Genomic DNA, 15,568 nt, shown 5'->3' with positions numbered 1-15,568 from the left:
GCGGGGACAGCCAGGGCAGCTGGGGGACACCGCGGCACCCACCGTGTCCACGGGGCTCCTGCACAGCGGGGTCTGCTGGGTCACCACGGACACCAGAGCATTTGTCAGCTCTGACGGGGGACCACTAAGACAAGAAGGGAAACATCTGAAGCCTGATAAATTCCACCCCTGTAAACTAACCATTTATTTCTCCATCCTTGTCACACATGAGGAATCTGTTGGCTGGCACCTTTCAGAGGAGCAAAGCTCCAACAGGGATTTTTAGCAGTCATCTTGGGTAAGCCAACCACTTGCACCTAATGCTATATCTCACCTTACATATATATATATATATATATATATACACACACAAGACAAAACCATCTCTTTAGCTTCTGAGTGGAAAGCGTACCTAAACTCTCCTTTATGTACACATGGGTACTTAACAGAGGCATGTGTTAGTTACCCTACAGATGGCACAAGTTGTTTTTAAAGCCAGAAATTGACTTCCCCTCACTTGCCATGAGATCAAACAGTGTTTGATTTATGAATAAAGGACCACCCTAGCAGCAGTGACAAGTTGCACAGTGGCCTGACAGATAAGCTACAGAAGGATGTTAATAGACACTGATGTAAAGCTATTAACACAAATGATTTGCTTGTCCTGTCCAATGGGGATAAGAATGCAATCATGGGCTCTGAGGTTTTTGGTTTAGATTAGAAACTTGCATTATCCACACATCTGAGTATACTGGACATGATGATCCAGACTAACAGAGCATGCTGAAGCCCAACATTCAAAACCAGCACATACTTTCTGCCTTATAAAAATGGGACCTATTTATTCACTATATGGAAACTCACCCCACTCACCAATATGGCTATGACTATACACACAGAACAGTGGATATGGTGGGGACTGTTCTGTCTGGAACCTGTCATCAGCAAATTTGAGCAACTAACATCTCAGTGCTTGGACAAAACAATCTCTACTGCCTAGACTTTGAGCAGGCATAACACAGATGAGTGCAAGAGTAAACCATCATGTGGAACTGTGAATGTGCAACCGCAAATAAACCAACCAAGCCCAGATCTGTCAGCCAAATCACCAGAGCCAAGCACTAATGCAGAGGTGTTCCAACTTCAAAGCAGGAGCACAGTCGGCAAGAGTTTGTTGAAAGAATTACAACCAGAAACTGGGACTCCTCAGTAGCAGATAATCCCTGCTGTTTCCATTTCCTCTTTCTCATTATCGGCACAGACGGGGGCTGCAGATTAGTAAGCAGTGGGTGTTTGGGGTGAATTAGAGCATGTGTGATGTAGAGCTAGGTATCCTGGTGGCATCCGTGTGGCTTCGGAGAGACGTAAATATTTAATGCTGCCCACTACACTTCTTCAAAATGATGAAACATTAACACATTCCTTGGGGGTAGGGAGAATCATACCAGATAAAACAGGGAATCTATTTTGTCCCTCATCCAGGATGTGAACAAAATCTTATGATCAAAAACATTCTTGCAGATTGCCACTCTCTAGTTATGTCTATGGAAAATGAAGAGGTTTTACACTGTTCCAGTCCTGTCTGAAAACAGTAAACCCCTTCCCTCCCAAACTCAACAAATTGTGGGCCAAAGCCCTTTACACAGCTATGTGCATATGAGATTACATTTTCGGCTATCATCCCTGAGTTTAGCCACCGGCTCTCCTTTCAGAGAACAGTCACATAAATAAGAGCCATTCCTAAGAAAACATGCTTTTGCCTAGAAATGCTATATATTTCTTGACTTGAATAAAAACTGCTGAACTGACAAACCTTGCTCTCAAAGTTACTTGTCCTCCCTGCTCCTTTAACACAGACATTAACAGCCTCCTGAAGAAGAGTTCTGCAGTGCATATGTATTATTTATACATATCTATGTAATTAAATATATTTCTAAAATGAGAACTCTTTGTGTGGAAGTCCCTTCATATCACTGTAGATATTTCTAAAAGCCTTAGTATGTTCTCAGGAACCAAAAAGGAAGTGTTCATAAAATTAAGAGTGCTGGTTGTGGCTTCCAATACTTATTTTCACATACAACCTAATTTCTTAGTTTGTAGCTTTTTTATACAGTAAGCCTGGGACACAAGCTCCTTGACAATACCAAAGAATATGGACTTACTCAGCAGGTCAACCAAGAGAGAAACAATCTGTGCTATCTTTCCAAAAGGTATTTTCAACACTCTTTATCCAGTAAAACCTTCCTAGCTGTTTTTCTAGAGTATTATCTGCTATACTTTTCCAATGGCATGACTAGGCTTCAAGTACCTTTTCTCATTACATAAGCATTGCTAGGATGGCAAAGTTAAAATATATTTATTATTGAGCAACTTGTCTTCAGCTATTCACATGAGTCAGAAAGTTTCCAAAGTATTCAACTGAATATTTGATGACAAATTTTTATATACTTGGTTATTTCAGTGGAAAACATCAACTGGTTTTAAAAGATCACACTTGAATCTGAGTAATAATTTATACTGAAACTTCCCCTCAACATCTGTGTATATATATACATGGATATATATATGTACATGCAAATAAAGCTAGACAAATCTACATCTTACAAATCATGATCTACCCAGAACATCACACATTTTAAAGCCACACAAACAATATTCATTGATATGAGCAATTTTTCCTTTGACACAGGCCATACAATTTCAAGCTGTTACTGATGCTTAGTTCATTTCCCCTTTACATTCTGAATCTCCTAGCCAAAGCTCACACCCTCCTAATTTTTTTTTTTTTAAGGGAAAGCAAGTCCCAATCTTTGGGAACTTTAGTCCATTTCTTGCATTCTTCCCATGGGTGGTATATTCCACATCAGGAATAACTGGATGCCAAATATAGCCACAGATGGGAGTCTATGCATAGTTGCTGGGTAATTATAAAACAGAATCAGTTTCTCTGCAGTGTAACAGATGAGATTTTGTTCTTTGCTTAGCTACAAGTACTAGCAATCCCATACTGATTTGAGCTATATCCAAGTATGGTGAGCAAGATCAGGTCATGCACAAGATCAGACCACATCTTTGTGTTTCATTGATATTTATTGACAATTATATTCTCCCAAAAAAAAAAAAACAAACAGGAGAAAAGGAGGCTCAGTATATGAATACCTAAATACATTGCATATCATATTATCATTTATTATCTGTGCAATTATTTTGAATTAGGAGACTTTGCCACTGTGATTTCACAGAGCAGTAGTTAAGGTGACAGAAAATTGCAGAGACCATGAAAAGTATCCAGGTAACAGCCTTGAAGACTAACATTCTGTTTCCTTATACAGTGAAAAAACACTCAGTCCTGTTGTGAAATCCTACATCTCACCTGCCCGTGAGGGACACATCCAGGTGGAACTGCTCACACCACTATGCCCAGTGCTGGCCCTGGGGATCACTCATTAGCCACCAGGGAACAGCCTCAGTCCTTGTTGACAATCTGACTACTTCATGATGGCTTTCTGCATGCAAGTCATGCAATGCTATTTTGAGCAGGAACTTTTGTCTTGCAGACCTGGGGTTACCAAATCATTGCACACCGACTTGTCTATGCTTAATCTGACATAAATGTTCACTCACAGATCACCTGGCATAGAGAGAAAACTGCTGATTCACAAATAAACCATCCTATATTGCCACTTATCAAAACCTGCTTTCATCAGCTGCTGAAACTGAATCAGTTATCAGGAGACTGCACTCACAAGACAAACCAGCACCTCTACCTCAAGAGGGTATGTGAATATCCTATTGTTGCCACAGCCAGACAAATAAAAGGAGCTGGACTTCTGATGCAAATTCCCTTAACACACTTGGGAACCGACAGTCAGGATAGCCCAAATGTGAAGGTTAAGCTTGAAAGCAGAGGCAGTAGTATGATGTTCTGGCTCAAGACAGCTTGGTACCTGGTCTCCCTCACCAGCAAAAGTTTAACACAGAACTATAACTGAATATGCAATCATCTCTCTGCATCCCCTGATTTGTTTCTTCCTTCCTTTCCCACTAGCAAAAGGCCAAGTATACAGTAGAGAACTGAAAAACTAAATTTACAGCTAGGTTTATTACTTATGGCTCTAAGGCATTACCTATACTTAACAGAAACCCCAGACTGTAGTTTGAAGCATAGCTGTCTGAAAGAATGCTGCTAAGAGAGCATAAATGTCTTACAGTCCAGTTCCTAGACTATTCAGCAAAGCTGGCTGGCTTTCCTGAGAGGCTGTACCACAGCAGTGACCTGAGAGAACATCACAGAGAAAAGCAGCAAAGACCTCCTAAAAACCCTCCTGCTTGGCCTGAAAACTTAGAGCTGCCCCAGAGTAAGTGGGACACTACAGCATGGCTCCCTTTGGGTAGCAGAGATTAGTCACAGGCATTTTGGTAGAGCCCAGTGGTTCCAGTTGGGCTGTGGGCCAAGTCCCAGCAGACCCAGCACAGTTCCTAATGGAGGATGAATTGTGAGCTGATACTCCTGGCTCTCTCTCAGCACTGCCTCAAAGCATCCCCATGCGCTGTGGGAGTCTAAAGGTGTTTCCTCACCTGTTCCCTGTCACTACCTGCTGCCAGCAGGGGCTCGGCTGCACCAGCTGTGATACAGGCTGTACGTACCTACTTGATGTTACTAGTTTGGATTTAAGTGAACTTTGTGACATATTTAACTTCGGGCTTTTTGCTGGTAAATGGACTATTCTCTCATCCTCAAATGCCAAAGCCAGCACTTTGCATCACTTTGAGAAATTTGGATTTTGAAGACCCTTGGCTGTCCCAAAGGCTATTTCCATAATTATTCCCTAAAGAACTATTTAGAAGTCCTTTTACACTTATCCTATACCAGACATTACTCGCTAGTGGCAGGGTCTGAAATCCTGATCCAATGCATTTTGGAGGAAATGACAATGACACCAGGGGTCACATGCTCCATTGAGAAATGAAGAAACCAGAACCTGCACATGCCAGACTTAATACAGAAATTTAAACTGCAATTTTTGACAGTGTCACTTGACAGAACTCAGGTTCATGCACCAAACAAGCTTGCAGATAATCTGGGTTTTTTCTTCCCCAGCACAATCACGTAACAGTGACCCTGCAAAACTTTAAAGCAAAGTTATAAAGGGCACTGCAGCTTTAGAGCAGAAGAAAGAATCATCCTACCTTCAGAATGGTGTTTTCCAAAAACAACCAGCAGTGTCTACCAGACAAGAGGGAGCAACTCCAGAGCCCAAGAGAAAACAGCTTGGAGGAAAGTCCTGGAAAATGCTGTCGTGACCTTGTCTGGAGCAATCCTGTTCCACTGGTGTCATCTCAGCACGGATCTTCCACAGCAACCACACATCAAGGGTAGGACTGGGCCCAGGTTACACCTGTCAGTGCCTCTGCTACTTCAGAGTGATCTTTTTTGTGTATCTTTGTTCTCACTTCCTAGGGCATAAAGCCTTGCCTCATTAAGAAATGGCAGCAGGACATTTCTTTATTTCTGTTTAAAAGGAAAAAAGTGAAAATACAGTTTCGGGTTGTTTTCTGGTTTATTTTTTTTTTTTACTTTCCCTTCTTGCAAGTTTCTCCATTATATTCTCATTTGCTTCTTCCATATCTCACAGTGGATGGCCTGGAGCAAAGGCCCTGGCAGCTGTAAATGCTGTGGTGTTGGATATCATGTGGTATAATTACTGTGGTTTCTTTAGTGCCTCCTCACTCTGGTCAATTAGTGAGCGGATGGTGAACAAACATTTTTTGAGAAGTACAAAAGCTTTCAAATAAAAAAGAGCAGTCATAAACCATTCTTACTATAAACTACATTATTCCTCCTAGGAGGAACTTTCTTGGGGAACTTCAAGTAACACAAAACAGAAGACAACAATGACAATTCTTTCCCTTGGAAACACAAAATCCCTCAGTGTTCTCATTTAAGTACTGCACATGATGCCATCCAACTGGGTTTTACCCTGCATTTCACTCGCATTATCAGGGATGTCCTGCTAAACAACTGGCACATTTTACATGAATAAAGAGGGAACTTGTCCAGTCGTCTCAAGCTGTTTGTCAGTTAGGGAACACTTCATTTTCTAGTTCCCCATAGCAGCTCAAGTTAATTTGCCTTCATCTTGACATCAGTCAGCATGCACTCTTTTTTTAAGGACACACAAATGAAAAGAAAAAGGAAAAGCTATAATAAAACTTGGAGACACTGATCCTGCAGAGAGCTGCTTGGAAAAGGATAACCACTAAATGAGAAAATAAATATTGCTGTAGTTCCACCTAAGGGTACAAGTAAATGTAAGTATGCAGCAACTCCTCAGAGTAAGATGTTTCTCTTTGAAATGCATTATCTGCTTTAGTTTTAATTTCAAATGAGATAAGAACATGAGTTATTCATTTATACCCAAGAGACACTGGTCAAGTCAATTAAGAATAATCTATTTCAAGTACATTGTGCCATGAAGCAATTATTTTGTCCCTCCCTAAGTCACCTATTAAGATCAAATGAGGAACTTTTATTTGAAAATAAAGTAGGAAGTTCCAAGTGATAATTATCTGTGGTTTGTTTCTGCCTAGTATTAAAACAAAGGTTTGGGGCTGCCTGCTGCCATTTGAGGGTTTCAGATTCCAAGATACCATCAGGACTATTGACTGGAAAAGCTGTACTTTCAAGGAATATCTTTTTCTGTTTCAAAGTAGTAATGGTCTGGAATGGTTTAAATGTAACCTGTAGCCATAAACAATGATATACTAGTAAGTGTTGTTTGTGTGCCTCAGCTGAATAGCATTGTCTCAAAAACTGAAATAATCACACATGGATACCACCACATGGGTGTCATTCGATTTTTCATTTCATCCCCTTGTATTCTACAGGGGCCTGCTCAAATGCATTCCCTATCTCAGGGGTCTTAAAATCAAAGACAAGGCATAGGATCACATGAAATACCTGAAGGAGCATCTGACCAAACACACATCCATACAAAAAGACCACTACACTGAGTCATGCAAACTCATTTACAGCAAGCAAATGGCTTCTTTACTTACAACACACACAACACAGCAGCCCTTATGGTTTACATTTAAGACTTCCTTTGAAAACTGTCTTCAGTAACTTCAAATGTGACAGTAACAGTGAAAATTCTCTATTTTGCATTTCTACCCCAAAAAAAGAGTTTTGGGAATATATTGGGCAAAGCAGGTCAGTCAGTGCTGGGTAATCAGGACGTGAAGAGAGCAATGCCTGACATGCTGCTCATGGGAGGACTGAGGAGTTGGAGTAAATTGAAGACAGGACTGTAGAGCTCAGTACTACACGGCTGATACTGCCCATGTTTGCCAAACTGCAAATCAAATTGAACCAAAAGAGCATCCAAGTATAATACCCTTTAATTACTAGCTGAGGAATCTTTCCTCAGGTAGGAGGCAAGGGGGGGGGAAGAAGCAATCCTCCCTTCTCCTCACCACCATATACTTTTTGTCCTCCACGTCTTTCTGCTCAACAGCTACCTAGCTGGTGCTAGCTACAAACAGCTCCCATCCTGTTCAGACTGCTCACAAAGGAAGGTTCCTGATTCATGCCACACTTGCAGCTCTGGAGTGCTACTTCAACTGGAGCTGCAGTCTGCCTCCAAGCACCTACAGCCTTCCTCAGGGACCAGGGGAATTGGAGGGAAGCTAAAGGTCCCACCATTTTCAGAGCCTGCTGGTGAGGTGAGCCAATGAAGCACTGCCTGTTGTTCTCAGCAGAAACAGCAGAGACATCACTTATCTGGGGAAGCCTCACTTAACTGTTCATATCACTGCTTTAAAAATGGTAGGGAGAAAAGGGGGGGAGGAAGGGAAAAAGAGAAAAAATAGAAGGGTTGGGGAAGAAATGGGAGCTCAGGCAAACTCCCCTTGCAGTCTTGAAAGAGGGGACAGGGCTTAGCTCTGAACCACCAGGTGCATAGACTAGTCTAGAGGGACACTATCTGCTGAAAGGCATTTTATCTTCTTAATTTCCAAGAACAAGTATTGTAAGGATCATATTTTGGTAACACTGTACTCACCCTTTCAGAGTCTTTCTTGCCTGTGGAGATCTTTAAACCAGCAAAAGAAATGATGTAAAAAAACCCTGGAAACAAAGCCAGAGTCTGGATCAGAAAATTCATTACATATTCTATGACTTAAAAGTCAGAACCACAGGAGATTAAGTTCTCTGTAACCTCAGGTTCAGTGGGAAGAAACGCATCCTGCTAACCAAATCCTGCAGCGTGCTGAGCAAGTATCATAAACCTGGGGGCAGAGGCTGGAGCTGCCAGCCTCAGGCTGCTGCCAACACACTCACATGTGCACTGCAGCTGCCTCCCTTCCAGGACATTCCAGGCTCTCAGCTCCATACATGTAAAGATGCCTTTTCTAACGCTTAAAAGACACTGTTGTATTCAGCCATATCACTAAGCATGGCTAATCTGGGATACATTTGTGAGCACTCACACTTGTCTTGCTCCCATAGCAGCCAGGCACAGCACCCACACCCATCTTCCAAGCAAAGCTGCCCAGACAAATCACGTTTATGTAGCTGGCAGGCTCAGCTGTTCCAGGGCATTACCCTGACACAGCTCTCTTCACAGAACACTAAGGCACATGTCTAATTGGACAGCAGGTTGTGGCAACAATAAAACAATGCATTATCCTATCTGATTTCTACGACTTAAAGGATTTCCCAACTTGTCATGCTTGCTGATGCCCTCTTAACATTTAGGGATTTGTGTCAACTGAACTACAAAAGTGATCTGTTGTTGTGGAGAATAAGCAATGGATAGATCTGCAGAATGATGCAAGGCTCCACTGACTTTTAGTTATGCTTATGCAACTCCACAGTTCCACAGCTGCTAATACTTAGCAGATGACCTGCGTAAGTGCTAGACAAAAAAAAAAAAAAAACAACAAAAAAGCAACAACAAAAAAAAGGAATCTTACTTCATCACTTAAAAAACAAGCTACCAAAACAAAAGTAATGATTTTTTTTCATCTGACATGGTTTTCTTTTTCTCCCCCGAACAGAATTCAAAAAAACGCAGCATAACGAATTCAGCATAACTTATAACTGAAGATCTGAATGGTGCCTTGTTTGCAGCACTTGGATTTGAAACACAGATGCAGTTAACTCACAGCTTAACTCCTTCCATGATAGTCTCTAAAATGCTGATCTGTGATCTTCTTAGCTTCCTGATATTTAAAAGTTTTCAAGTGGTTTTTCTTTTTTAAATAAAGAGCGATTCAAACCTGGATTCAGTATGCAGCTTTGTCTGCTATTTTCTGCTCTTAAAAAACACGAGATTAATTGTTGTGCAACTAACTGGGAATAACATCACTTTCTAAAAATTTCCTTTGCAGCTCTAGTCTTTATTTCACCAAATTCTTTTCCTGATCAAATTTTCTAGGTTTCTGAAAAAATCAATGCACCACATTTTTCTTCAGTACTAAAACTCCCTATGAACATGAGAGATAAGGCAAAAAAAATAATAATAAGAAAAAAGGAATACGATATCTCTCAGCAGGTAAGTGTAGTCTCTGTTGCCAAGTTATCTGAAAATAGTTGAGTAGGGAAAGGAGATAGTTTCATGTGTGAGGACAAAATCTTTTAGCTACCCAGGCACTAGTCTGCCAGCCAGGAGATTTATGATCTTCTCCCAGCACTATTACTGACCTGCTGCTATGAGACTTTGGGCAAAATTACCTCCTTACGCTATGATTCTCTGCATACTTCAAGTTTTGAAGTCTTTATTCAGAATTCTCAAGGGCATTTTCAGATATTTTCAGACTGCATTTATTCCCACTGGTTTTGGGGACAGACAAAGGCAGCCATGCTTCCCCCCTAATGCAAAAACATGGCATACAGCCAGCTGGAAGGAACTGCTGGATCTCATCTAGTTCAGTGCAGGGCTAACCTGGCTTCCAGCAGATTGCTCAGGCCTTATCTAGTTTTTAGACCATCTCCAACAACAGACTCCACAATCTCTCTGGACAACCACTGTAGTGGTTAGCCCCCCTTACCACCAAGGACCTTACCAGAAATTTTTGTAGCAAGCAGAACACTGTGCCAAGGAATGCAATTTCTGTTTAGGGCTCACTTCTGGCCCTGTGAAGTCAGGGCCCAGAGAAATACAGAGAAGCCTGCTCCACACTGCCTGCTCCTCATAGCCAGAGGATTTCAGCACTCAAAGTATTACGGAGAGGGAGGAAGAGGGAATCACCCCATTTCCTTAACTTATCATAAGAGAAACACGCAGAAGCTATTTTGGGCCCGCTGAAGCTGCTAAGAGCATTTATTTTAACATCTGTACTACTTCCCGTTAAAGAATATCCTGTAGTTTCTTCAGCAGGAGTTATGTGCTCAAGCTCAGCACAAACTGAAAGAGGGTTCTCATGAAAGCATGCACGGAGAGACAGGAGGGCCCTTCTCATGGGCTTTATCCCAAGCAGGAAATGATGGGAGCTACATACATACACACACTGAGGAGATTAAAGATGAAAGGTATCACATGAACACATTAAAACTTAGAAACTTCTGCTTCTGCAATATTAGTAGTTCAAGATATTACAAAACTATACATTTTAACTCCAAAGCATACTTACGTGTAATTGGATCCAAATGAAGAACACTAATGAAATTATGGCTGAGTTAAGTGTTACAAAACAGACTCTCAAACTACTCCTTGTTCTTCCCATTTATCTCCTTCCAGGAATTAGGAAAAACTTCCTATTCTGAACTCCTTTGATCTCTCTGATTTAGACAGAGCTGCTCCCCTGCCACTTGCACCTCCAGCCTTAGAGACACTCTTGACTGATCTTTGTGAACTGTGTTGGATGAGGCCCAAGGACAGCTGCACTTGCAGACTTGTGTGCCTGCAGGGATGAAGACAAATCCAGCACCTTTCGGGGCCTTGATGTTCAGGGTTACTGCCACTGAAAAAAATAACCTTTCTACTCTTCAGATTTCACTCTCAGCTCAGCAGCAGTGACACAGTCCTCACAGAGGATCATAACAGAGCACTAATATAGTAAATAGTTTGTTACTTCTCCTTCCCCCTCTTCAGACACTCAAACATATGCATACATGTACCTGGAGCTTCATGAGAGCATACGCTATCCTACTGGTCACCACAAGCACACAAATTACTTTAAAATGAAGCCTCCTACTAAAGCATGATTATAGACATCTTTATTAAATTTACTTTTTAATAATGCCTTTTCTGGGCTATTTGCCAACTAACAGTTCAGCAGTTATTATTTAGTAACAGGTATTCATGTACCTCTTTGAAGTAAGGAGCTAAACAAGTAGGTGTTAACTGCACACAAGACAGACAGCTGCCTTGAAGATTTGTGGCTACTTACAGTATTCACTTGTTCAGTACTACCAAAATCTGTTCTACCACCCCAGAATTTAATTATCTCCCCATATACTGCGTCTCCACATTCCTGCTCAAAAACAGGCAGCTCCATGGATTTTGAACCGAGACAATAAACAGTCCCTTTTTGTAAGGGATCCCACAGACCAAATGTTAGAGTGCACCACATGAAGAAAATGAGAAAGTGTTGGAGTCAAGAATAAAAGAAGTCAGTAGAAAGAGCGCGAAAGTATTTAATTAGATTTGAATTTTGATAACACTTCATTATTGTGAAGAAGCCATAATTAAGATATGTTTACCTTGGCAAAGGCATAAACTTTAAAGAAACCCACCCCTCTGCTGCATCATTATTTCCTATGTTTTCTATACATAGGCCCATTAACCAGATGAAGATTCAAGATACTTAAAAGCACAGAACATTTCTCAAAGCTACTGCATAAATACATTTTACTGACTGGTACATGTAATTGTACACACCATCAACAATACATGTGCTCCAAAGGAAGCCTATGCCTTCCTATCATGTCATAATTGTCAGACAACACCAACATACACTCTTTTCTCCCCATAAAGCAGATGGGTGTTTATACAAGCAGGCTAGAAAACTATATATCTCTTAGAACTTCATGCAGTATAGGTAATGGAGAGAAATACTGCAGCATGCTCCCTTCTCAAAGGGATTAACATTGCTCATGCTTCTCAGTGGCTTTTTCAGGGTCTGGAGATCATCAGATGTAAAGGTCATGCCTGTTATCACAGGTGGGAAATTGCCCCTTCCAATACCTGCCAATACCTTTTCTTAGATGCACACTTTCAGTTCTGACTGTACTACACAGGTAAAAGCAGTGAAACTCTGCTGGCGTAGGTAACTGAGTTTTCCATTAAAAAAAGAAAAGGTTTAGTGGTCTTGTCGCCATGCAGGCCCCAAAGACAGTACCAACTACCTGATGCCACTCAGAAAGTAAACTAAACCTGGAGAAAGTTAAAAGTGTAATTTCAGAAGAAATAGCAAGGCAGCAGCAGTAATTAGGACACAGCTAGAGAGCTTCAACTGCTTTAATTCCCAGTTGTTGGGGTGAGGGATCTCAAAGCAGGATGCAGGGGACAGTCAGCACAGGGTGAAGGGGACTTCTCTACAGACAAGGGAGCTACTGCTCTCTCTTGTCTCCTTACTCAGACTTGTGTGCTTTTCAGCACAGCCCACAGATAACTGGGAGAGGCTGAAGCAGCTGCAGCACAGGCAGAGGAGCAGGTGAGCAGCAATAAGACAGGAGAGAAGGGTGGGAGGGACAGGAGCACAGGCAGGAATCCCTGAGCTGCCGAGGATAACACAGAGAGTAACCACAGCCTCCAGGCACAGCCCCTGTCCCAAAATGCCTGCACTCCAGTCAAGGCCAGCCACAGGAACTGGCGTGCCTCTTGCTTCACATTCCTTTAGAAACTTGCCTTAACCAACTATGGAAATAATCGTTTCATGTACAACACGGAGACCGACACATTTGACAGGCAGATGCTAAGGGCAACATCCTGCTCAGCTTGAGGTCAGAAAAAGCTGAAGAGCCCAGAAGAATGAGGCAAAAAGACACAACATAATACTTGAGGAATGAAAAGCAGTGCTTTCTGGAGGAACAGTAACAGGGACTCAAGAGATAGAATCTCATAATTGTAGGCTATATGCTCTCGCTAAACAGATCTTTCAATAACATTTGTGCATACATAAAGAGCTTTTCCTCTCCATTTGTAGCTTTCCTCTCTTCCCCTCGTCCCTCCCCCATACTCTGTTCCTGCGTCTGTCCTCCCCCCTCCGAGTTCCCGCTGGACAGAGGGCAGAAGTGCTCTGGAACAGCTGTATTTCCTCCTCATCTGCTCCTTCCCCTCACAGCAGAGGGGAAAGTACATGCCAGCTCAGCTTGCCTCGTGTTCACGGCACTTGAAAAAGTGCACTGCCAGAGCAGCACTGCCATGCCTCCCCCCTTCACTGAAGGCAAGGCTCTGAGAAGACCTTTTCTTTTTTACGTGGCCTCCTGGGTCTCTGCATGTCCTCCCAAGTTTGGATATGCTAGTGGACAGAAGAAACAGAGGGGAAGGTTGACAGAGTTAAAAAGGGTGTGAATGAGAAGCAAAACACACTGCCCACCCTCTGGAGGTGAAAACTGAGAGCAGCTGCTTATCACAGCCCTGTCTTTGAGAACGTACTTCAGGAGTAGAGGAGCAATTCCGAACTACCTCATGGTGGGTTCCTGAACATGCACACCTTGGTGCCAGACGAGTGCTGCTATCGCGTTTGTTCTAGAGAGGCCGCTCCAACAGGCCACATTACATACAGTAGCTGAGGAACACAGGATCTCTGAGAGGGCACACAGCCCTGCACTCCAGAAGGTGTTCTTTAGAAGATGAAGCACAGCCATTAGAGCAGCAGAGGCAAACAAAGTGCAAGACAAGCTAAAACTTGAAGACTGGTTACTTCAGGTTCACTAAGTTGATTCCTTCCAAAAAGCCCCCAAGAGCCAGCTCAGAAGGCACAAACCTGCTTGGCTGACTCAGCCATAAAGTCTAACTACACGGTCCACCTCAACATTCACTGCTGATGAAAGCACTTGAGGGAGGCTGCAACACGAACACCTTAGGGTGTGACCAACATAAGGATGCCCTGCGTGGGTGCCACACGGGCAGGCAGCGCTGTGTGCCACGGCCCCAGCGTGGCTCTCGCCACCCTGCCGTGCCAGCCAGGATTTCACAGCCGTGGCTGCACAGCAGCAGAGATGGACAAGCACCCACCAGGCACCCCCCTGGCAGGGGCCGGGGCAGAGGCGCGGTCGGAGCTGCCGAGAGGGGCCGGGGGCTGCCCCCAGAGGCCAGCGCCGGCCGCCACCGCGGGCACACGCCCAACCCCGGGGGAAGCGGGAATGCGAGGGGAAGCAGGGAGGGATCCAGCCTGCCAGCACGGCTTCGGGAGGCAGGAGGAACGTCCAGCCCAAGACAGAGCAGTCTGGAAGAAAAGAGAGAAAGAGCAGACAGGCACGGGGCTAGAGTCGGCTGCCGACCCTTGCACCCGCAGGGCGCTCGTCCCGCGGGGCCAGGGTGCCGAGCCGCCCCAGCGGGACCCCGCCCGCCCCACAGACCCCGGTGCGGCCCCCGCAGCCCCCTTACCGCGCTCCGGGCGGGCGAGGCGGCGGGAGGGCACGGCGGGTCCCGCCGGCGCTGCAGCCGCTGCGGCGGCCGGGACATGTTGGGCCGGGCGGCTATTTATAGCGGCAGGAAGCGGCGCGGCGCGGCTCTGGGGCGCCGCTCCCCCGCCGCCCGCGCCGCCGCACACCCCGGGCCCGCAGAGCCCGCCGGGCCGGGCCGCGCCGCCGCCGGTGGGTGCCCGCCCCTGCCCCCGCCTCCCGGGGCTGTGCCCCTCGGCCCGGCCGGGGAGCGGGGCTCCCCGGGGTGGCCCGTGCCAGGTGGCGCGGAGTGCCGGTGATGGCCGTGCCCCATCCCTGTGTGCCCGCTGCCCAGGGAGAGTTCGCACCAGTCAGAGTTACGGAGAGTCCCCTCACTGCGGGATGGTGCAGGTCCCCGAGTGCCAACGGCCTGAGCTGTGGCTGTGGTGGCTCAGCCGAGGACACATCCCGTTCCAGCCTCCCCGGTTCCCAAGCAGCCCTGCTTTCCGTGCCGCCCCGCAGCGCCCGGCCCCGGCACGGCCCCGCTCCCCTCGGCCCCGCTCCCGGGGCTCCCTTGGGCACTGAGCTCTCAACACGCTTCGTTTTCCCTACCTGCCTGCGATGGCCTTGATGGCAGCCAGCGGGGAAGGACAGCGGCGCCTGGGGAATAGAAAGGCACCGGGCAGAGACACACACGGTAGAGCACAAACGTAATTAAACAGTGGGAAAGAGGTGCTTGCTTTTCCCGGTTAAGGTTTGCAGTATACCGGGATGCGGGAAGGTCAATTACCCCTCTCTGCAGGATGCCCCAGAGGTATTTGTGTTTCATACCTCAATTAACTCATGCAGAGATTGCTTACCAGGCAAGCAATAAATTCTATTCCCTTTTCCCCCTCAGCTTGACTAAATTTTTTAGAAACAAAATTTCTGTTAATGTTTTTATGTCCAACACTGAAGTTTTGGATGGAAAAATGCCCAAGTATACATAATGGAGTAGCTTGTGCAGATAGAAGCAAAGTTTGAAGTGCAAGAATT

General features: G+C 44.7%; 1 protein-coding gene across 6 annotated transcripts in view; it reads right to left on the bottom strand.

The window, feature by feature from the left end:
• The window catches only part of WIPF1 (WAS/WASL interacting protein family member 1), a 55,078-nt gene extending 40,051 nt beyond the window's left edge, over positions 1 to 15,027 (bottom strand). For 2 of the 6 annotated variants that reach the window (XM_063400486.1, XM_063400492.1), the window contains exon 1: positions 14,538 to 14,742. The gene's annotated coding sequence lies outside the window, so the exon portion shown is untranslated. Of the gene's footprint in view, positions 1 to 5,169; positions 5,492 to 8,042; positions 8,108 to 14,537; positions 14,743 to 14,901 lie in introns of those variants that run through there. The other 4 variants (XM_063400487.1, XM_063400488.1, XM_063400490.1 and 1 more) reach the window with 4 other exon arrangements.
• Positions 15,028 to 15,568: the final 541 nt, after the last annotated feature.

This window comes from Prinia subflava, chromosome 6 (genome assembly GCF_021018805.1).
Source record: "Prinia subflava isolate CZ2003 ecotype Zambia chromosome 6, Cam_Psub_1.2, whole genome shotgun sequence".
Lineage (NCBI taxonomy): Eukaryota > Metazoa > Chordata > Aves > Passeriformes > Cisticolidae > Prinia > Prinia subflava.
This window is presented reverse-complemented; position numbering and strand designations above follow the sequence as displayed.